This window comes from Colius striatus, chromosome 1, assembly GCF_028858725.1.
Source record: "Colius striatus isolate bColStr4 chromosome 1, bColStr4.1.hap1, whole genome shotgun sequence".
Classification (NCBI taxonomy): Eukaryota; Metazoa; Chordata; class Aves; order Coliiformes; family Coliidae; genus Colius; species Colius striatus.
The window spans coordinates 7,124,900-7,147,736 of NC_084759.1; the positions used below are offsets into that span (position 1 = coordinate 7,124,900).

General features: G+C 46.4%; 1 protein-coding gene and 1 long non-coding RNA gene across 7 annotated transcripts in view; one reads left to right on the plus strand and one right to left on the minus strand.

Moving 5' to 3' along the window:
* LOC133624986 (uncharacterized) overlaps positions 1–13,747 on the minus strand; it is a 26,802-nt gene extending 13,055 nt beyond the window's left edge. For 3 of the 5 annotated variants that reach the window (XR_009818269.1, XR_009818270.1, XR_009818267.1), the window contains exon 1: positions 1,549–13,747. This is a non-coding gene — a long non-coding RNA (uncharacterized LOC133624986). The remainder of the gene's footprint in view (positions 1–1,548) is intronic. The other 2 variants (XR_009818272.1, XR_009818271.1) reach the window with 2 other exon arrangements.
* A 594-nt stretch (positions 13,748–14,341) lies between these two features.
* The window catches only part of RAB30 (RAB30, member RAS oncogene family), a 53,145-nt gene continuing 44,649 nt past the window's right edge, over positions 14,342–22,837 (plus strand). The window contains exon 1 of one of the 2 annotated variants that reach the window (XM_061991117.1): positions 14,342–14,965. The gene's annotated coding sequence lies outside the window, so the exon portion shown is untranslated. Of the gene's footprint in view, positions 14,966–17,072; positions 17,164–22,837 lie in introns of those variants that run through there. The other variant, XM_061991125.1, reaches the window with a different exon arrangement.

Below are 22,837 nucleotides of genomic sequence, written 5' to 3' on the forward strand. Positions count from 1 at the left end.
GCAGCCTGTGCCAGGGCTCCCTCAGCTCAACACTGAAATAGTAAAATGACACTGTCAAAGAACTGAACAGGAATGTCTCAGTGGCAGAAAGGAATTAACAACATAGCTCTGTGGTCTCCAGCTGTTTGTCAGCATGGCCACTGAAAATGCAGCTCATTAGCCAAGGTATTGTTTTCAAAGCTAAATTGAGCAAGCCACCCTGAATGAGCATCCAGCCTGCTTTACCTAAGCCCCTGCTGTATTGTATAGAGGAAGGATAACATACCCAACTGTGCAAAGCTGATGAAAGAATTCATGTTTTGTTTTCAGACATCTACTCCATTTAATCCCTCCAAGGGTCAGATGTCATACTGCTTTCAGTGGCATGAGGGGCTTTCTCCAAAAGGCAGTGAAATACAGCCCAGTGGAACCCTGCAATATTTCCTCTCCAGCTTAATCTAGACTTCTTGGGCCCCCGGACTCACCACACTATGGAAGGAGATTTAGTTGCTTTGGCATTCAGCAAATGCAAGTAATTAACTCACAAAATTGAGGGTTCATTAATTTAAGCCTAATTCAAACCTTTTTCCAAGCAAAAGGGCTTTAATTTATCCCAAACTGATAAAACTGAGACTAGTTCAAGTGAAAACTGTTTTTCAGTCTCATCAACCCAATTCCTAGGGGACAGGTAGCAAATAACAGAGCCTGTATAGGGAAGGCTGAAGGGCTAGAGATGAGTCAGTGTTTCACTGCATCACTGCAAACAGGAAGAGGCTGTTTCGTAAATCATGGGTCATTTCTATAAGTTGAAAGCCCGTGCATGTGCTGACAGCTCATTACAGCAAGGAATCACACGAGATCCATGTGATTAACCTCAAGCAGAGTGTGAGTGCTGGGCATACTTAAATCCTATAGTCTGCTGTGGCCTGGGAACTGTTCCCAAAGAGCCATAGCATATGCTGGTGTCATGAATACACTGCTGTGGCTGCAATAACCTTGTCTTATCCCCCTGACACTTTCCTCTAATCTCTTAATCATTCTCATGGCATTTGTCTGTGTTCAAATATATCACATACCCTTCTTGCGCTGTGGACTTGGTTTTGGAAAGTGGTTCAAAAGACTAGTGATAGGACAAGGGGTAATGGAAAGAAACTGGAATACAAAAAGTTCCATTTAAATATAAGGAAAAACTATTTCACTGTTCAAGTGAGGGAGCCCTGGCACAGGCTGCCCAGGGAGTTTTGAAATCTCCTTCTCTGGAGGTCTTCAAGACCCGCCTGGACACGTTCCTGTGTGACCTGATCTAGGTGGACCTGCTTCTGCAGGGGTGTTGGATTGCATGATCTCTGAAGGTCCCTTCCAACCCCTACCATTGTGTGACTGTGACTTGCTCCCTGCAAAAGGGGAGGATGTGGATCCCTCTCGTGGATGTGTTTAGTATTGTCTGTGTTTTGTGGAAGAGAAAAACAGAGCTTCTCTGCTGTTTGTAGCCATTATGGGAGATGCCTCTTCAATCTTTTGCTTGAATTGGTCACTAGGTTGCTCTGTTTCTGCAGAGAGGAACATTACCTGCCCTAGTAGGTGTGAAGACATCTGTGCTATGCCTCTGACAGAGTTCAAAATGAAGACTGCTGGTGCTCCTTTAAAAAAAAAAAAAAGTTAAAGAATTTTAGGTAAACATCAGTTTTAAAAATCCAAGTTTGGAGTGCTGAATAACCTGAAATCAGCAACAGGGATTTTGGATTATTTTTTTTGTTCAAGCCTTTTAAAACTATTTAGACACATGTAGAATTCTCGGGACATCTAATACAGAAGATAAACCACTATATGATAAAATTTCCATTATCACTTACCTTTCATCCTGTACAGCTTCCTAACAGATCTCTTGTCAACAACAGCCTGAACTTATGCTTGTGCAATTGCTCCCATGTGGAATTCCACTGACTTTGGAAAAAGGTTAATTACTGTGACCCGATCTAGGTGAACCTGCTTCTGCAGGGGGGTTGGAATGATCTCTAAAGGTCCCTTCCAAACCCTACCATTCTATGATTCTGTTGCCTACTAATTGCATAAGTAACTGTCCTGCTTTATACAACTGGCTGTGAAATTAGATCCATAAATTCTATTAAGGGCCTACAGACCTTTAAAGATGAGGCAGAGTATTACCCAGTACCAGGGACACCAGCCCAGAGGCACGGCAGGTGAGAGGTGGCTAAACTGGGTGTGTAGCTTAGAAATCCAACTTGGAGAAGCCTAACCTCTGCTCCCTCATTAGTCAACAGAGAGCAACAGACATCTCCTGAGACAAATTAGTCTCCCTGTAACACAAACATGTGAATTGAGCCCACTGCTGCATAATAGTTACGTAATTAACTGTTTAGTCATTAACTGTTGCACAAAGAGAGGCTCCACATAATTATCGATGCACAAACGTTGTTTGGAATTGGGCTCCTGTGAGCTTCTTTTCTGTAAACTTAAAATCCCAAATTAGAGTAAGAGGTATTGAAATCAGCCCTGAGATGTGTGCAGTCCCCTCCATGAAGTGAAGAACACCTAAGCACACACTAGGCATCTGCTGGGTGGCTGAAGTTCAGCAATATTAATTTCATCCACTATTAGTGTCAAAGTTTCAATCCCCGATCAATGCTAGAACACCATCAACTTATGCACAGTTCTTTCTTTCCAAGCCTTTGGTCCTGGACTCAAGTAGTTCCCCACCAGTGACATCTCAAACCTGCCCTCCTAAGTTTAATTATAACGTTTGGTTATTCTCACCTGGAAGAATGTCAAAGCAAAATAGTGAGGAAAAGCTGAAATAAAACTCATTGTTAAATACTTAATTCCTTATAATTGCTACTAAAGACAAACGGAGGGGTTAGGAAATTAAAGAAGTGCACAGAGCACTGCGGGAAGGCAGGAACGGCCAGGGAGCTGCCGTCCCTGTGCCGGCAGCGCCCAAGGGCACGGCCGCCGCAGCGGCCTCTGCCACCCCAAAGCTGCCCGGGAGGGCATTTGCGGCACGGCGCGGCGTTGGGTGCCGGAGCAGCTGGGAGCAGTGAGCCGAGCGGCGCGGAGCTGGAGCGGGAGAGAGCCGCGGGCTGCCGGGTCCCGCAACGGACATCCCCGCAGAGCCCGCACCCGCCTCCAGCCTCCTCAAACTCACAGCCACAGCCCGGCAGCCAAGAGGAGGGCTTCTGAGTGCTAACACGATCCATGTTCTCTTTGCTGCTCTGCAGGCAAAATAGAGGGGCGAGTAAACCACACACATCCCGCCTGAAGTGACAGACTGCATAACCACTCGCATACATTCCTTCCATTTAAAATGAAATGTTACTGGTCCTGCTTTGAAAATCAGGGCTCCTCTGTCACTTTTACTGTTACACTAAAGAAATACTTGGGCGTAGAAACGTGAACATCTCCAGTGATGCCACAAACTGGCTGTGAAAACAGATGAGTAGTTAAAAAGTTTCAAGGTTCAAAAAGTTACATTTTCTCTGCAGGCAGCTTCCAGTTATGAAGTGGGAGTGGCAGCTGGTAACACTTGTGAATGCATTTCAACGGGGGAACCCTATAGATGTACTAAGTATTTGATTCTCCTCTTTAAAACGTTGGCAATTAGTTTTTCCCAGCGATAATAGTTTTCAAACAGAACACTGCAGGTGTAACAGTGTGGAAGGGGTGGCCAGGCTCAGCCTGCTGACACGTTTTGGTACTGTTCTGTTTCCGTGGTGCCTGGCTGGTTCTGAGCTCTGCATCATCACTGGGTACCTGCAAAAGAGCAATTGTGTCCTGGAGGTATTTGAGTGAGGCAAATGGCTGCACAGACTTATTTGTTCTCAGCTCTCATAAGTTTAGGGAATGGAAGGTGCTACTTTAATGTTTTAAATACGCAAAGGTTAAAACTATGAAACTCAGCACACAGTGAGCACTTCTCATCTACGTTTCAAGTGTTATTAGATCTCTCCCACCCTGCCCCCACCAAGATTCAGTGGGAAATCAAATATTTTGTCCCACAGATTAAGAGATGTTGGAGTTGCAGCAGCCAGATATTCACACAGACATTGTCCAGGGTGAAATATGGTCCTGAGGTATAAATTATTTGCCACTGAATGTACTATGAGAGGATCCAGGTCCTCTGAAGTTGGAGCTAAATAACTCTTGTGGATTATGGCCCAATTTTACAATTTGTTATTTAAATGTTCCTGACTTACCTCATGTGGATACAGGCAGCTGTAATACAAAACTTGAAAAAAATTGTCTAGAAGAAACATCACTTCTATGCCTTTGTACAAATGAAGAAATGCAGTTGATATGTTACACAGAATACACAGGGATCCTCTGGGGCTGAAACGGCTACTACAAAAAAGTGCAAATGAGTGAACATGTGTTCTTCCCACCAACAGCTGCTCTGAAGGACCTTTGGAAAAAGCATAGAGCTACCTTCACATTGCGAGCTCATCGGGGCCTTCTTACTGACAGGATTTAAAACTCCTAATGTGAGCTTACCATGACATGGCCACAGGTGAATATCTGACCACAGGCCACTGAAAAGAAAACCAAGTCACCTAATGTGGCTTGTCAAATTTAGGAGAGGTCACACAGAAGACTCTAAAAAGGTATTTCTTGGCCCTCATCCACATTAATGTCCCTTTTGTTACAAACTATGTAGGGATCTGAATCATCTGATGGCACACCAGAACACATCCAGGCCTCCTGTACCTAAGAGCTGCTTGCGCTGAAGGGATGTATTAGAGCAGATTCCTTCAGGCAAGAATAGGAATGAGCTTCAGGAAGAGGGACAGAGAAGCTACGAGGACAGTTGACCAAGGTAGACAACAGCATCTCTTGAGACTGGTGTCTCTCCATGGCCTCCAGCACAGGGTGCTGCTGCCCCACCACCCAGGCAGGGGATGGATGCAGACCCCTGCACCAGCACTGGAGCTGTTCAGCACATCCCAACAGAGAAGGAAAGGAGGGTCTTTCTTCCAAGCTTTTTTTCTTCTTTATAATGATGGGATGCAACAGGTGGAATTCTGCAGCCACTCAATTCAACAGCTCCACATGGCAAAACTAGAGGAAACTGTCTTGGGACACACACATCAGGACATAACCGAGTGACTGAGCAGTGTGGTGGGTGATGTATGCTTGATGAGCAGATACTACAGAAAAGGAACAAAGCCAAAGTTTGGAAAACACGTGTCAGCACAAAGCCTCCCTCAACACCTACGTATCAGCTACAATGCTGAAGCCTTATGCTGCAAGCTGTAAACTCCCACCAAGACTTTACTGAACATGTTTTTGCTCATGCAAAACAAGACTTTCAGAGCTAACCCAAACCAGGAGATAAAGGAGGCTGCATCCAGCAACAGCACCTGCAAGTCAACAAAGTAACAGCCTGTCTGAAGACGAAGGATCCAAGGAACAAGCAGACCCCAGACCCAAATACCACAACTGAACTGAATGGTGATGTGAGGGGCAGGTGAACACTCTGTAAGGGTGTAACTGCCCAGGAATTCCTTTGTTCACGTTCTATTCCTTCACCTTCTTCCTTCCCCTGCAGAGGCACCCAGTTGCTGATCTCCCTGCTGTTCTATTAATCACTTTTATATATGTTGATGCCCATGACTCTGCCTTGGAAAGCCTAAGGGTTCAAACTTTGGTGTGAACTAACACCAGGCACAGAGAGAGAAACCTCTTCTCAAAACAGATACTCAGTAAGTGCACTGGGAATAAGCATGCTGAACCTTTGAAATCTTAGCTAAGAGATATTAAGAATTAAGTGTGTACATAATGCTTTAGATATAAACCACTGACCAAGCCTGAGCATTGGCCGGATCCAGCCACCCCTCCACTCCTGAGTATTGAAAGCAAGGGGGTTCATTTTCAACCTGTGACTCAAGGGGAGGGTCTCCTTTACCTTTTTGCATCTCTATCTGTGAACATCCTTCTAAATCCATTTCAACTCTTTCCTTTTTGTATCTCCTCGATGTAGTAAGCACTAGAGTGAACCTTGCCACCAAATACTGTTGTCACCTTTCCTAATAGCTTTGATAGTGTTTCTTTAAGTGTTCAAAAAGTGACCCTTAATCAGGATTTGCCACAGTTGCTGAGCAGTAAATTCAGGGAAGGCTGGGGCAGCCATCCTTTGCATTCCACATGACCTGGACATTGTGTACACAAAGCACTACCATTGCACAGCCAAAGTTCACGTTTCCTTTGAGAGGAGTGGGGCTGGTAAATCAGCTGTACCTGAGGCAGATTCCCCTAGACAAAGGAGGCAGGCATGTTCCAAACCCAGGGCCTCAGCTGCCATGATTTGTGCCTAAACTTACCTTTGGATAAGGGAGAAATGACTAACAAAAAAGGCTGTGATATTTGAGAGCCCATCAAACCCATGTGCACGTGGCTGCACCACCACTCCGAATGAATCCTGGAGAGCCGCCACAGTGGAGTGTTGACAGGAACTGGTGAGAACCCCACATGTACCTGTCTGCATGGCCAAACACATCACATGCTGCCGGACTCGGGAAAGCTACAGCCAAATAACCTGCTCAGGGATGAGAGTTTAAAAGACAGACATGATTGAAAAATTTAACAAAACAAGAGGATTCACACTGACTGTATCTGTTGGGGACCAGACTGTCACGTTCCATCTGCTCTCGAGAGAGAACAGCTACTCCAGCCCAGGAGTCTGCTGGCAACACAGAGCTCCTCCATTTTTCCAAACTACCCAGTCTTATTATGCATTACAGTTACTTATTAATATATCATCTAAAGATATACATTTTATAAACATACATACCTACATTTCCAGGTACCTATTTGCAAATCTATTTACATTATCAAATATTTATAAATGATTAGTGTCAGCTAAATAGATGTAATTATTTATAATGAAGAGGAAGCACATTTATTTTTCTTGAATCCACTACTCTTTCCTCACCCTCCTGTTTCCAGGAGGCAGCATTGGGATAGCAGTTGCTCCAGTCACAACCTTCCCTGGACATGAGGGGAGCATTCAGTTGGCAGGAATTTGCAGGAGACTGAGCAGAACTCACTGACATGAGCCGGCAAATCATGACTGCACTTTACCCCCGGTGAGACCTCCAACACCCTCCTTTCAATTCATCTGAGGATTGCATCTGCTTCTACTTCTCATTTTTCCAGAAAGGTTAACAACATCAATAATCTGCCTCTTAGGAGACTCAATTATCTTAGCTGACATTCTCTAAGGTAGAGCAAGTGCAGCAAAGCCACTGCATGTCACTCCAGCAGTTGCTGCCACTTCGTCCTCAGAGGACAGCATTCACCATGATGAGAGGGGAGGCAGAAAACCATACTTGCATTGTAACAGCACAAAGCAGTGAAGCTGGCTTCATCTACATCAGAAGCACTGCAACAATGTTGATGTGGAACTTTTATCCATGATAAGGGAAACACTTCAGTATTCAATCCAATTTTTACAGATCTAGTCTGCCATCAAAGGAATATTTGGCTACATGTGCAGGGGTAACATACAACTCTTCTCAATATAAGGAATTAGTCCACCTGGATGAGTTGCTGTGTGACCTACTCTAGGGTGGCCCTGCTTTGGCAAGGAGGGTTAGCCTAGATGATCTTTCAAGGTCCCTTCCAACCCTTAAGGTTCTGTGTGATTCTGTAAGATAATGTATTGGTACTCCCTGTAACAGCCAAAAACCTCCATCCTTGGCAAAAACTGCTCCACATCTTACTCCATCTCTTATCCCACTGGGATTGTTCTGAATTATATGTTGCAATGACCAGTGCTGCTTACAGACATCAGGGTTTCTGGAGCTGCTGCTGCCCAGTCAGGGAAAGCATCTGGCTTGGTCATGAGACCTAGAGCAGAAAAACAGGGTTACTAAAAACATGTGCACAAGAAACGCCCTCCTGCTGCTCCCCCACAAAACGAACTGCATCCTTAGATGCACAATTTAATGAGAAGCTTCAGCAGCAAGCTCCAGAATTTCTGACTTCCGCTGTGCACCTAGCCACCTGCCTTTAGTGCCATGTTACACTCTGAACCAGTTCACTAACACAATCCAAGTTTAAGAAAGCTACATTGCAAACCTCCTGTGCTCCCACCGTGACCCACAGAACACAGACTGAGGGGGGAATCTCACTAATATTTAAAAATATCTAAAGGGTGGGTGTCAGGAGGTTGGGGCAGCTCTTTTTTCTATTGCATCTAGCAACAGGACAAGGGGTAATGGGATGAAGCTGGAACACAAAAAGTTCTATTTAAACATGAAGGTGTGGAGTCTCCTTCCTTGGAGGTCTTCAAGACCCGCCTGGATGTGTTCCTGTGTGACCTGATCTAGGTGAACCTGCTTCTGCAGGGGGGCTGGACTAGATGATCTCTAAAGGTCCCTTCCAATCCCTACCATTCTATGACTCTAAAAATGCATCAGTAGCTCACTATGCTGCTCCAGGTAGCAGCTGACAAGAAAGGGAATTGTGTACTGTGGCACAGGAAGCCAAGGGGTAACAGTTCACCAAGCCTCACATATGCAGAAGGTTCAGATTCTAGGTCATGAAGGGAAAGTGATGGACCTTGGCCTGTCCACTCCTGTATCTCTGCAAGAGCAGTGTAGTAGTGTCTTTTTCATTAAGTGCTGTAACAGGACACCAAGGGCTGCAGGAGCTGCCACTGGACTCCTCACAAGGAGTAGGGTTTGTGTGAGTCTGATCTGCGTGGAGCAGGGCCAGGACAAAAAGGTTAGCTGCTCACTAGCAGTCCCCAAGCTGTATCCTTACAGCACTGCCTCAAAATAACTTGACAGAATGGAGCAAACGAAACTCTGTGAGTGGAAACTTGGCCAGGAACCCGAGATACTTACTGTTTCCAGTTTTCCGGGAAGAGGTATTTGCAGAGAAACAGAAAAAAAACCAACCAATCAACCAAAAAACAATCAGAGGGTGGAAATGAGCCACCCAGTGCTGGTGTACAGAAAAGCTCAACATTTGGGTTGGAGTCCAAGGTGAGGTAGAGAGCAAACACGGGGAATTGTGGCATGGGACCCTATCAGCCACTGCTCTCCCAACTGTGTGTGTTCTCACAGCTCAGCGTTGCTTATCCCAAAGGAAGCAGCTGCTATGTGCTAAGGAATGCTCTGACTGCAGTACTGTTGTTCAGCTCCTCAAACTGCCAACACTTGTATTTGAAGCTGAATCACACATGAAGTAGCACATAATTTTGCACCACTGCATTCAAACACTTGCAGCATGCAGGCCCAGGGACTCCAGTATGTCACTTCAGCTACAGGGCGTGCTTAGAAAAGAAATATTGGTGCATTATTTGACACAAAATCACAGTTGTTCAAATTTTTACCTTGGGTTATGGCTTTCACACTCTCTTTGTGCCTCAAAACTTTTCACCTATGCAGCTCTTAACAGAAGGAGAAAGAGCAATGGTGGAAGATGGCCATAACTAAAGGCTCACATTGCCTTTGTCACAGCACTTGGCAGCTATCAAACCATGTTCTCCCACAGAGAGATGTCTAGTGGGCGTTCAATTTCAGCAGCATCTCCCATCAGCCTTCAAAAGCATTGCCTGCTGCCTTCCTCACTTTTCTTCCAAGGAGTAAAAGCTGGTACCACACTTGAGGATTTGTCAGCCCACAGACTGTCTGGCACACACACGTGCATCAGCTGAAGGGTATCACTGACTCAGGTTTGTCACTACACAACAAAAACACACCTTCCCAGGATTGGCAGCAAGGGAACCTTGCGGCAATGCCCCTTGCTGCTCAGTGCAGGGCAGGCTCTCACCAAGCTGTGCTGGGGGCAGTGCAAGTGGGCAAAAAGCCCTGAAGCCCATCTGACTGTGGGATATGTGCCTGAGTCTCCAGCTACCCAGCGGTGGGGAAGGCTTCTTGTCTTCAGCCAGGATCTCTGCAGGAGTCAGGTGGACCAAACAAAGCCCCAATTTTTAAATCAGGAAACACTTGATAAAACCTGAAGTGTTTAGGTTCTGAATGCTCCAAATATGCTCTCACATGGGGCCTGTCTACAACCTCTTCCCCAGCACAAGACCCTGATTAGCACTTAGTCCCTTATTCTGATGCCCTTCTCCACTAGCTACAATAAAAATAATTTCAGTATCAGTTGAGCTCTCACTTAAATTCAAGGGAGTTGAAAGTTCTGCAGCAACATGAGTTTTTCCCTCTACTTAAATAGTTCCTTCAGAAACCAGAGCTTAGGAATCCATGGACCTGCAGAAGCCTGCACACCCCTTCCTGCTGCCTAACTGCAGCTCAACTGCTGCCATTTCTCAGTTGAAGCAACTCTCCGTGCTACCTGAAGAGGTTCTTGACTGCTCTTAAGAGAGCTCTTCTTGTCCTGAAAGATAAAAAAGTAACACTTTATAATTAGTCACTAGAACTACTTGCAGAGCAGCTTTCCAAACTTTTTTGGCTATGCAAGAATACCAAGTACTTCCAGAATCTAGCTTAACAGCTGCCTCCCTTCAATTTCATTGAGAGGACTTAGGCACAGAAGTCTTCCAGTCTTACCCGTGTTTTTCTCCAAGCTGTCCGTGTTTTAATCACAAACCAGAAGAGTAATGTATTTTTCTGTGTTAAGACACCTGGAAACAGTAACATCATACAGAAGTACTTACCCAGCTGAACTCACTCACCTTTCACCATGCAGTTCCCCAACTCTCTTGGAAACAGCTCCACGACAGACAACTGCAAACAAAAAACCCCTTCATAGAGCCTTCTTCAGCCTCCAGAACCTGAGCAGTAACTTTGATGTTTCAGACTTTACACCCTTCCCCCATAGGCTTTGAAGTAAGCAGTTGGTCAGTGACACTTGAAGTCTCCTCCTTCATCCAAGGGGACTATGGATAACTTTCACAGCTGGGATCATTAAGAAAAAGGGATTTTAAAACAAAAATTAAATGCCATGACTATCATAGGTCACATCAATATTCCACTGTGAGTGCACAGGGAAATCTGCTCATCCAACTAATCTGCATACTAGGAATTACACAAGGCCTGACAATTGATTTGCAAGACCTGAGAGAACCCCCAAATCCTGCACTTGCATGGATGTTGACAGAACCTCAGATACCTGACCAACTGTCTCACCATAACACCTATCTGTAGGTATACTCTCATCAATGGGTGTGTTTCGCAGGCAGCCTGCAGAGCTGAGTTTGGTACACTATCCAGTGAAGAGCATCCAAATCCTTCCAGTTTTTTTTAACAGCAAGAACTTGTCAGAACGAAAGCCGAGATGTCAAGACAGGTTTCTACATGTGAACTCAGATTACGTTTAGATTAAGCAGTTTCTCCTTTGATCAAAGGCATCACGTACTCAATCCCACTCATCCTCATCTTCAGCATCCCTCTTGCAGGGTCTTCCAACCACCTCAGGATGCTGGCTGGTTGCTTACCTGAGTCCAGTGACCAAAACCATTTTAAGAACACAGACAATCCACAGCTTCTGCAGCATGGAGTGTCTGCACAGCATCCCCAGCGCACACAAACATCCCAGTTTCAGAGGCTCAGGCCTGTACAGACACCCGGGGGAGGTCCTTAACAGCATTACACCAGTGTACTCATATTTCAGAGGTGCCAAAGGCAGCATCTCCACTGTCATCACCTTAGTCTTTGCATATGACATGCGGAGACACACTTATTTCTGCAATAAGACTCTAAGCTGTTTGTGGATCTTGCAATTAAGACCTGTTGGGTCAGAAGAGCCTCAGACACTGTCGCTTTCTGGTGAGCAGAATATCCAAGTGTGAGCCATGGAACGTGGGTTTCATCATTAACATCTCTTGACAAGCTGGGATCAGCGAGCAAGATCCACACACTGACAAGAATCAAACATCTCCAAACTGATGAACGTGAACTAGACACAGGGAGAACTATTTTACTTGTCCCTTGCATCAAGTATTTGCTTGGGTAGTTTTTGAAGTTAATTCCTTTTTCCTACATTTCAACAGCCATCAGGGGCATCTACAGCTTCAGAGAAAGAAACAAGGTATAAACAACAAAATGAAATCATCTGTAATGCAGGATGCATCCTGGTCTCCTCCCCAGAGCTGCAGCACTGACAGGGGGGAAGGGGAAGAAGAGAGGGAATCAATGTAGGTGAAGCACTTTCTAAGCCAGTTTAAATAACAAAGCCCAGTCAGCAGATCATCACAGAGATGTCACATAGATGTCTTCTGCCTGCTATAAAGAAGACACTCAAGCTCCTCCCCTCTGTTACCCACTGCAGTACATAACATCATTACTTGGCATCAGACTTAAAAGTTTACAGCACAGACTTAAAAGTTTACAGTGGGCAACTGCTGTGATAGAAGTCATCCTGTCACTGCCTCTTTTCTCCACCCACAGCACAACTAATATAAAGGTATCTGTGTTGAGAACAAAGAAGTAAAAATGGAATAAAAGAAGCTGTTGTTGTAACTCCAAATTCTTTGGATGTGTGCAACTATTACTGAACAGAGCACCAACAGAGCATCACAGTCCCTCTGCTCCTCTTCTTCAGGGATGAATGTGGCACAATTGGACATGTTGGGGGTAGGAAATGCACCTCCTGTCTCAAAATATCAAACATTTCACAGGAAGGCAAGCAACTGGTTCAGATTCTTTAACTGAAGGGAGGTGTAATTATAGAATTAAAAGGATGACACACATTGCTGCAATATCAGCAAATCTTGAAAGGCTGCAAGGTTCAGATTAAGCAACTGCATCACAAGAACATCTCATAACATCCCTTCCTCACCATTCAAGTGTATGCTGGGGCAAACAGACTACTGCATGTGCATAGTCATTGTGAGGCAACATGCTGAGCAAATGCATTGTACTTACCTCCAGGAGGAGCCAAAGTATGAAATAAAAACTTGTAAGCCATTTTTTTTCTGAGCTGTGCCACTACTGGACTTTAGCCAAGATTTCCAGAGAGCCTGCAAAACTCTCCACAGCTCTTTTCAATAGAATATCTTCTTACAATAATAAAGTACTTTATTTCACAGGAATCAGCTGTAACTAGAAATAGTGTTATTTCACAAACAATGTAATACTTTTGAGTACTCTTCCTTCCAGTTTGGAGCACGCCGGCTCAGAGAACTCCCATCCCCTTAGGTCTAATGGAGATTGAATTCATCTCTCATTTGATGAGTGGATCATTTCCCACTCCCCAGAGTACCACAAGCAGGCATGATGTTCAATATAGGAAAGCCTACAACCTGCTTCTCAAAATCTAGCCTACCTCCTACATGCCAGCCAGCCGGTACACTGAAAGTCAGACAGCACCCAATAAGCTGGCTACGCCATGCCAACGCCACCCAGCGAGCACAGTAAGAAATCAGAAAGGCCTATGGTCGAGAGGTCTCACCGCCCCTCGTGCCTTCTCAGCTTTTCCAAGGTGGGTGCGTGTCTCTATAGACACCCCAGGACACCCGCCTCCAGCAGCGAGCAAAGCTCCTTCTGCTGGGCACACTAAACCACGTTATCTGCGACGGCCAAACACTATCAGTGCAGTTACCGGACATTAGACAGGTGCCACGAAACTTAAAAAGACGCCCAAGCACAGCCCGTCAGCTGGTGTATGGCACGGACACGCCCCGGCCCGCTCCTGCTGAGAGCCAGGCCTCACTCCTAACCCACGCTCTGGGGCCAAGCACTCACCGCCGCCGCCCGGGGCCCTTCTATCAGCAGTACTCCGGAGCGCCGCGGCTCCCTGCGCCACAGGCAGCGGCCTCCCCGTCCCACCCCAGCGCGGCCCCCGCTCCCGCCGCGGACCCACCTCACGGCCGCCGCTCCCGCCCGCCTCAGGGTCCCGCCGCCACGGCCCACACAGGGGCGAGCCCCAGGAACGGCCCCTCGCCGCCCCTGCTCCCGCCGTGAGGCGGCACTGCCCGACCGAGCGCAGCGGGCACCGACGGACAAGCCGGCCGCTACGCAACGTCCTTAGGAGCCCGCACAACCCGCCGCGGCCCCTCGGCCGCAGTCTCATCCCCTCATACAAGACCCTCCTACCCGCCCCGAACTAACACCTCTCTCCCGCCCTTTCCCTTTTCCGACATCTTAACCCGCTTCCTCGGCCGTTCCTCTCGAGCTAAGGGCATCCCACGCCACCAACATGGCGGCCGCCGCCGCCTCCCTCCCCACACCCCCGCTCTCCACTGAGCGCGCGCGGCGCGGGGCCTGCCGGGAAGTCGAGTCCCTGCCCCACGCACCATCGCGAGGGGGCCCTCCTCAAAAAACTACCATCCCCAGCAGCCCCCGCTGCGGGCGGCGCCAGCCAATGGAGAGACGGCAGCGCGGCCGCTGGCCCCGCCCCGGCGGGCGAGAGGGGTGATGTCATTGCCCAGCGGGCGGCCGCGGGGGCGCGCCGCCGTTCATTGTGCTCCGCCGGTGCCGCCTCCCGCTGCCGGCCTCGGCGGGGGGGCCCCGCTCCCGCTCCGACTACCGCTTCGCTCCGGCCCCCCGCCACCGGCCCGGGTCAGCCCTGCTCCGGCACCAGCCTGGGGGGTTGCCCTGTGCCGGCAACGGCCCTGCACCCACCCCTGAAGAGCGTTGCCCTGCACTGAGCCCCGCTACACGCGTCCCGGGGAGGCCTGTCCTGGCCCGAGGGTGGCTCGGCACCTCTCCCAGGGGGCTGCGCTGCACAGCTGGGGGAGCTCCGCACCCATCCCCGAGCGGGGCTGCCTTTGCGCCCAGCGCCGCTGCACCCATCCCGGGGAGCTGCCCTGCGCTGGGTGGGTGGCCAGCAGCCGTTCCCGGGAAAACGGGCTGCCCTGCATCCATCTCTGGAGCTCAGCGCCGTGCCGGGGTGGTCCAGCACCAATCCCGGAGTGCGCGGGGGCTGCACCGTACCCAGAGCCGCTGTCTCTGTTGTGGGGCGGCCCGGGGCTGCCAGCCTTCTCCTAATCGCCGGTGACGGGCTCCTGGCTCCCACCTCATTTCATGATCGTGAAGAGGGAGGAAGAATCCCAAACCAGGTGAGTTCTGCGATCATTTTCTCTTTTTTTTTCGGTGTATGTTTTACCTCTTCCTTCCCCCCGCCTCCCCCCCAAATCTTTCGCAGTGCTTCCCCGCACTGTGCATTCCCCAGCGGGGAGAAACGCTGCCGAGCGGGGCTGCGCCGCCTTTCCTTGGCATTGCTGGAAAAGGGGAGGAGGAGAAACAACCCCCTCTAAATTGGAGAAACCCCGCGGAGATGCGTGCCGCTCCCGGGCGGGCCGGTGCGTCCCCGCCGCGCCGGCACCTCCGCGCCCGCGCTGCGCGTCTCGCAGCTGCCGCGAAACTCCCGCGACTCCGGGATGCTCCGTCCGCCCCGAAGCAGCGCGGTCCTGCGCGGCGGATACCGCGGGGAGCCCTGTCCCGTTCGGCATCGGCACTGGGTAACAGCGGGAACGAAGATGGATGTAATTGCGGTCGTTAAGTGCTTCTGAGCCCCGGGGTCACTGAGGGAGAAAACCAGAGTGTTTTTAAAAGTCGAATAAGCGAGGATCGGTTTGGAGGGGCTGGCGAGCTGCGTCGTGCAGCTGCTGCGTTTTGACACCCTCGTTCCTCCCTTCTTTCAGGGAAATGGGGGAATTTGAGTCAAACTGGCTCGCACTTACAGCTGCGTGCAGTTGGTCCAGGCTTCTTTTCCAAGTCGTGTCATGAGTATGCATCTTAAAAAATGTCGATTGGACAGCACGATGGTTTATTTCAGCTTCCACCCTACCATTCTGGGCTTTCCCCCTTTTATCACAAATCCAAGAAGTGTATATAGTTTTAAACTTTGTAAAAACTTTGTGGTCCAACAGAACTTAATTTTAGTGTGGCTTTTTTACTTTTTTACCTGTTTCCTTGCTGTTTCCGACATGCAGTTCAGATCTTTACTTGAACAGTGCAATGATATTAGTGCAAGATACTAGACTTTTTTTTTTCCTTAGTGCGTGACATCGGGAGTTTTTTTTCCCCATCTGTATCCACGTTATCGCTGCAATTGCTTGTGGAGCACAGACACGCACGTTTTGGGCGGGTGGCAGTGAAATGTGTGCACGCAGGGGAGTGCACGCTCCTGCTCGCCTCAGAGCTGTCAGCATCTTTCTGTGCCCTTTAAAGTTAATCTGCTCCAAAGCCCGACTTGGAGGCTGTTGTGAGAGCAGGAAGAGAGCGTGCAGCTGAGCTGATATTTCCCCCCCCACTTTTCTCTCTGCTGCATATTTGCCTCTGCGCTTCTCTTGTGTAACTGGCACTGTATGTCCTCTGGCAGACTCTCCCTGGAATCGCAGCGCTGGGGAATGGGCTACAAGAGTGCAGTGGGGACAATGACACTCCCTGTTTGGCTTGATCAAAGTATTTGTAAACACCAAGGCGGTGGTTGGGGTGTCTGTATGCAATGATCGGTGTTTTACACCCTCCCCAAGTGGGGTGAACATGCTGCGTTCACACCTCCTCCCTGGATTTATTTTATCTGTGTTTTCTTCCTTCCTCTTTGTTACTGACTCAAAAGGGGAAGAATAACAGTGTGTGTGCAGGAGTTGCCTTTGTTTGGTTGATCTTTTTTTAAACATTTTTATTTCCTGGAATGGCATTTCCCCCTTTATTTTTCAAGGGAGAGAAGGGATAATCTAATAAAGGGTTTCTCATTTTGGCTGTAAAAGACAAAGTTTTATGGCAGTGATTTTGTTAGCTGTGGAGAGAAGGCACTGGAAATGAAGTGATAATTTGAGAATGTAACCTGGGAATTGTTCTGGCAAATATTGATACATAACTTGGGGAGAAAAAGCAGGAAATCCATGGCCTGGGATTTTGTATTGAAGTAACATGACTTTTGTGATGTCCATCTTTTTTATTGTGCTTTCATCTTTATCTGTATCTTCACAAATATGTCTTGTGATTTGGCTTGTCTTATTATTTGTCCAAATTATTAAATTTATTGAATTCAGCCTTGTGGCAATGTGGTCTTTTCAAGCTGTGTTATAGTACTGCAAGAAATGGATTTAAAATGTAGCTCAGAGATCCACACTATTAATAAGATGAAATTTTACCTTGCAGGAACAGAAATATAGACACATAAAACTGGACCAAAACTGCAAATCACCAATAGATAGATGAGTGGTTGCTGTGCAAAAGCACAGAGGAGCTAAGAGGCCCTTCCTCTTGTGGAATTTGAATCCTGATCCTGCAAAGACCTATATGCAATGTATGTATTTACAGTGATTTAAGAAGTCCCCAAGGTACCACTTGCTGGAAGCAAACAGAATATCCAAGGAAGGCAGTACTAAAGATTTCCTCTGGTCTTCTACTTTTCCCCCAATTTCTTACTGATGTCCAGTGCCTGAAAGTGGATTCAGAGCTAGTAGCTCTGTGGTCATACCTGGTAGAGTTTTCTTGTATATTCGTCCTGTTCTTGATCAATTTGAGTTTGATGCTGTTGACTGCCTTCATAGTAAAACCAGAAATTGTGCCTTTGAGTTGCCTTTATCAGCATTGCCCTGTGCTGCATTAAATTGCCCATCTCAGAACTGTCACAGAAGCCTCTCTGGGTTGCTTGGGTGTGTCAACCTCATGTATGGGGTGACCCAAAGACTTGAGACCAGGAGAACTGGGAAGAGCCAGAGCTGGGACAGACTTGCTGTCTCTTAAGCTCTTAGCTTTCTTCTCTGTTCCAGAGGTGAGCTTTGAGAGGCCAGATATTAAATTGAACCTCTGTTAGCTGCCTTCCCATGATCTTTCCTTTCTTTAAAGACCTAGGCTGCCTACTCCCTTTTCCCCAGGTCCGGCTGTAGGTGGTAGGTTTTGCTCCACCTCAGGCTGGAGGGCTGTGGCTCTGGCACAAGCTGCAGAGCTCCTGGTTTGAGCTCTAGAGCTGCCCTTGGTTGGTCCTTGCTGTGGTAGCCAGGCTGCCATCCATCAGTTGACACATTAAGGTGCTTTCTCTAAGTTTGGTGGCGTGTCCCAGGTAGATGTATCTGCAGCTGGACAGGTTTGTTGGCATTTTCTTACTTTTACAGAAAACATAGTAAAAGAAGAAATGATAATAAATGAGAATTAGTTAAGTTCCTTTTCTAACTTTAAGGCATATTGCATGGGGTTTTTTTTAGGGCAGGACCAACAGTTTCAGTGCAAGCTTGCTCTTGGCAAGTACAGAAAGAGGAGTGGGAAATGTGCTAGGAGCTAGTTGATGTGTATTGCCAAATAACCGCCCAGGCGATGCAAAAGTGTTAGAGATTGATGGCAGTGGTGCTGCTGGCAGGCAGGGTTGGACATACCTCTCGTGATGAGGCTGTTCAAACCAAGAAGATCGCATGAATGCTTGCAAGACTTCACAGCCAAAGATTTAGGAGATAATACAATCATTTTCTGTATTACAGATGGGTTTCCCACATGAAAACATCAACCCTTGGGGCAGAGATGCTCAGCAACAGCTCTGCTTTGACTGGAGGTGATGATATGACCTAAGGCAATGTTTTGATTGACTCTCCAGTTGCCATAATTTCATTTTGAAGCAAGTCATTTAGCTTCCTGCTTCCCCAGTGATTCTGTCAATAACTTACTAAATCCTCATTTCATTTTTAATGGCCCTCTTACAATGTGAAACAACTGATCTGTCATGTTTGTCATATAGTCCTGGTGCCTCTTGGTCAGCTATTGCTTAAAGCATGAATTTAAATTGTGTATATGTGTCAAATATTCCTCAGGTACTAATATGTTGAATTAATTAGGGCAGAAGAGGGATGAACTTGCCCCTTAAAATCATTTAAAAAGAGTGGAGACTGCATTAAAGCCTGTCACTGTTCCAGCAGTTTCATAAATAATCTGTGCTAACGTTGGCCTTGAATAAGGAATTAGTGAGATTTGTGTTATGTCATTTGATTTCACCCTGCATAGACAAAAATCGTTAGAGAGCTTTGTTGCATTGAGCTGGGGACAGATATTTAGGTTGCAAACAGCTTGAGACTGAATTGCTATTTGTCATCTTGCCTCTCCCAGAGTCACTGCTCTCCCTACACCGTGCTTCTCTCTGTATGCAGAGGTGCACTCTTCCCTTATGTACTTCAGGCAAAATTTAAACCATCTGTTTAAACTAACCTAGCTATTAGTTTCCTGAGATGATTAAGGAATACTTGTGGAGAGGAGAAAACCTTCTATAAGGTTTTGTTTTGCTCGATATAGAGAGTGCCTCTTGGAAATCTGCTGCTGTCCTTTTAAAGATAACAGGACACCCTGTTTATTTTCTTTCTCTTTAGCACAAATCCTTTCTTTGAGGTACTGCTGAACTAAAAAGTTAACTGTAACCTTTAAGTATCTGAATAGTGTTTTCTGTTAGACCTTGAAAAAAAGTAATGGCAAAAGGAAGAGAGAGGAGGGAGAGGAAAGGCAGTACTGGCATGAAAAAAGATGAGCTTGCACATGGTTTCTCAAAAGACTGTATCCTGCAGAGAGAATTTGAAAGGAAAAAAAGGAAGTGTTAAGAGATGCCAAAATGTGCAGAAGTCCAGCAGTGCTTGGGTAACTGTGTCCTGCTAAAGATGCTCTCCACAGAGAGAGGGACTTCATGCAGAGCCCCAGCAGCAAAACCCACTGCTGCAGTGTGCTGCTGCTCCTCTGTAATGAAATTACCAAGAACTAAACTCTGCTTTCTTGGTTAAGCAACAATTCAGTTACTCAAAGGACAGCATGTGTGCATTAGGTCCCTCTCCAGAGTAATCAAGGGGTTCGAATAGAATATTTTCAGTTGGAAGGGATCTACAAGGGTCTTCTAGTCCAACTGCCTGGCCAAAAATTAAACCATGGTATTAAGGTTATTGTCCCAACACCTCCTAAGTAAACAGGCATGGGGCATCAACCACCTCTCTCTCTGCTTCCCCTCCTCGAGAAGCTTCAGAGAGCAATGAAGTTGCCTCACAGCCTCCTTTTTCTCCTTAGCTGCTCCTCATGGGACATTCCTTCCAGCCCTGTCACACCAGTGCTCTTGTCCAACAAAGCTGTATGGCATGCTTCACCTGGGCTGTCACTACTGGGACAGTACCAGCTTGAGGGGAACTGCTGACATGCTTGTTCCCATTCACTTTCACTTTGCTTGTTTTCCATCTGGCTAAGCCTCTCCTTGCTCCAGGGTAGCCACCCACCTCCTGTTATCCCTCTTTTCTTCTATCTAGTGATGTTCAGCAATAACCTTTGGGGCTTGCATACTCCCCAACTGCAAATGAATCTGGGAAATGCTGTGAAGGGGCAGAAATGAAGACTCTCATCTGAAGAAGACATGCCAATAGCAAACAGATTACTAAAGATGTTGGGTGTGAAGAAGAATGTGTCTGACAAATGGATCAGCTCACCTATGCTCTGTCCTGTGGCAGATGACAAGTTCCTGTGCCTTAAGTTTCAAGTCCTATGGTCTGTGTGTCACTCTTTTGCTCCAAATACCCATTCATCCAGAGATACAAAAGTGGTGGGAGATGAGAAAAATCTGCGCTCCAGATAAACTCCAGAATCATGTTCAGGCTGTAGATCAACACCTTGAGTTGAGAGAATGCAAACGTTCAGATTTATGGTCGATCAAAGAACAAGGGAAAGGGATTGCCAGGATTAGAAAAGACATTTGGGGTTTGCTGTGTTGCGAAGAATGCTTTGAGTAATGAAAAGCTGACTTGAAAAATAATGATTATCGCTTCTCTGTGATGTAAGTTTCATTGCCTGAATTCAGAGTAATGGAAAATAGATCAGTCAAGGCTTTTTATCTAATAAGTTTTTAAAAGAAGCCAGCTTCATGTCTAATTAGTTAGAGGTTCCCCATGGTGCCCCCTCTTAGGCTTCCAGGGTCTCATGCATGGTGTTTTCATGACAGTTGTGGCTGCAGCATGGGAATATTTTCTTAAAGTAACATTCTTTCTCACAAATATGGTAAGACCAACTTGTATATAAATTTATTTCTTAGACAACCTGAATTATTTTTAGTGACCCTAAGAAATCCCCTAAGGGATCTCCATCCTGTGTGGTCTTATTTTCCTGCTGTTTTCTGATGACAGAAGGGAGTTCTAGATTCCATCTTCTCCAACACTGGAGATTCAAGCTTCATCATAATGGCTACTGAACTTAAGAGAGGAGATGACTGCCACCTGAAAAAACAACCCTTTTTTTCTTTTGTTTGTTTGAGGTTTTTTGTTTGTTTGTTTTTTTTCTTGTTTTATAGCTGTTAAATACATTGAAAAGAAATGTAGGGTTGAAAAAGCTTTCCTGACTTATTTGGTATCCCTGGAGCCCCAGATTATTCCACCCTGAGGTGAGTAGACTTTGGAGTGAGAATCAGGTAGCCTGAAATTGCGGAGAGGGTAGCAGTTCACCTTTTTTTGTAATTGGAAAAAAGATTAAGAGAAATAACATTAGCCTTTTTATTCTTGGATCTCCTCTGAAGTTCATACTGCAATGTGTCCTGTGGAGAAAAGGTATTAGCTTGGATAAACCAGTGGTAATGAGTTTAATTAAAACCCCAGTGAAAACTGGAGTAATGTATAGCTTTCATAAGAGTGTAAGGGCAGGCTTGGGATTTCTCTGTCTCTGGACAGCAGAGGACCTTGGGATCACTGGTTCCAGCATCAAGTTCCACGTCCTAGTTGGCTGGAGATTCAGCTGCATGTTTAACCTGTGTAATGATGGATTTGGGCTCTGCTCCTCTTTAATCCCTGTTTTTGTGGCATAAATACAGAAAAGCACTTTCACTCTAATTGTGTTGTTTTAACACAGTTTGCAGCTAATTCCCTGTTTTCTGTCAAAAATACACTCAAGTGCAGTGAATATCTGCAGCATCACAATTACTCCAGCCCTGCAGGTAGTAGCTGTCTCCTGCCTGGAGCCAACGGAAGATCATGGCACACTCTAATCTCTCACATATCTGATAATGTAAAAGTCTGCACTGCAAATATTTGCTCCTGAGAGCATTAAGTAGTTATGGGGAAATTCTTGAACAATGTTGGGGCTGTCAAAAAAAAAAATCATGGGAAGACTATCTGAGCTGCTTATACCAGAAGCTTGAAACAGCAGAAACAAAGTCTGTGCCTGATTTCTCTATTGCATTTGTCCTTGTTCTGAACAATTTGTTCCTTCTAAAAAGGGAACTGTGCCCATTTTCTTAAAACCACCAGTATTCACATTTCTAAAATACAGTAGTAACATTTTGCTCAGATAGATGGATGGGTGGGGGTGTGTGTGTGCACATAGAAAAACCCCAAATAAACTCAGGTCTCTGTTAACTCTTTAATTTCAGCAAGTGAACAGGAAGGCTAAAGTTGAGCTTCTGATTCCAGGCTGACAGATTTGTGCTCAACCTATTTAGGAGAGGGAGGTGTGAGCATGCAACTTGGCTGGAGACTACTTTGTGGTATCTGTAGGAATGAGGTCTCCTGTGTTGTGACCTGCTGTTGGCCATTGGTGTGCCCTCACCACATCTCTTACAGGGATGTAGTATATATTCAATGCAGAGACAAACTGTCTTTTTAGCAGTCACTGACCCCAAATTCTGAAGTTTCCTTTGCCTCTCCCCAAAACTGGAAAACATACTCAACTATATCTATGTTGTGATCCAAAGGTCCTTCTTAGTATTTCCATCTTACTTGCAAATTTTGGAACCCATTTTTTGTTAATATAGTGTGTTTCCCTCTACTAGGACATCTTTCTTTTTTTTTTTTTTTTTAAGGAGCACATTTGCTGCCACAGTTCTGCAGGGGAACTGTTCTTTGGTGCATTTGCACTTAGCTGTGAAGGTAGTTGGTCCCCATATGTGATCAGGGAGCATTAACAAAAGTGTCTTCAAATGTATGGGCTATGAGAAATGTCTGCTGGGTCACATTGGACATCCCTGTGCTGGAGATGCTTGAGAT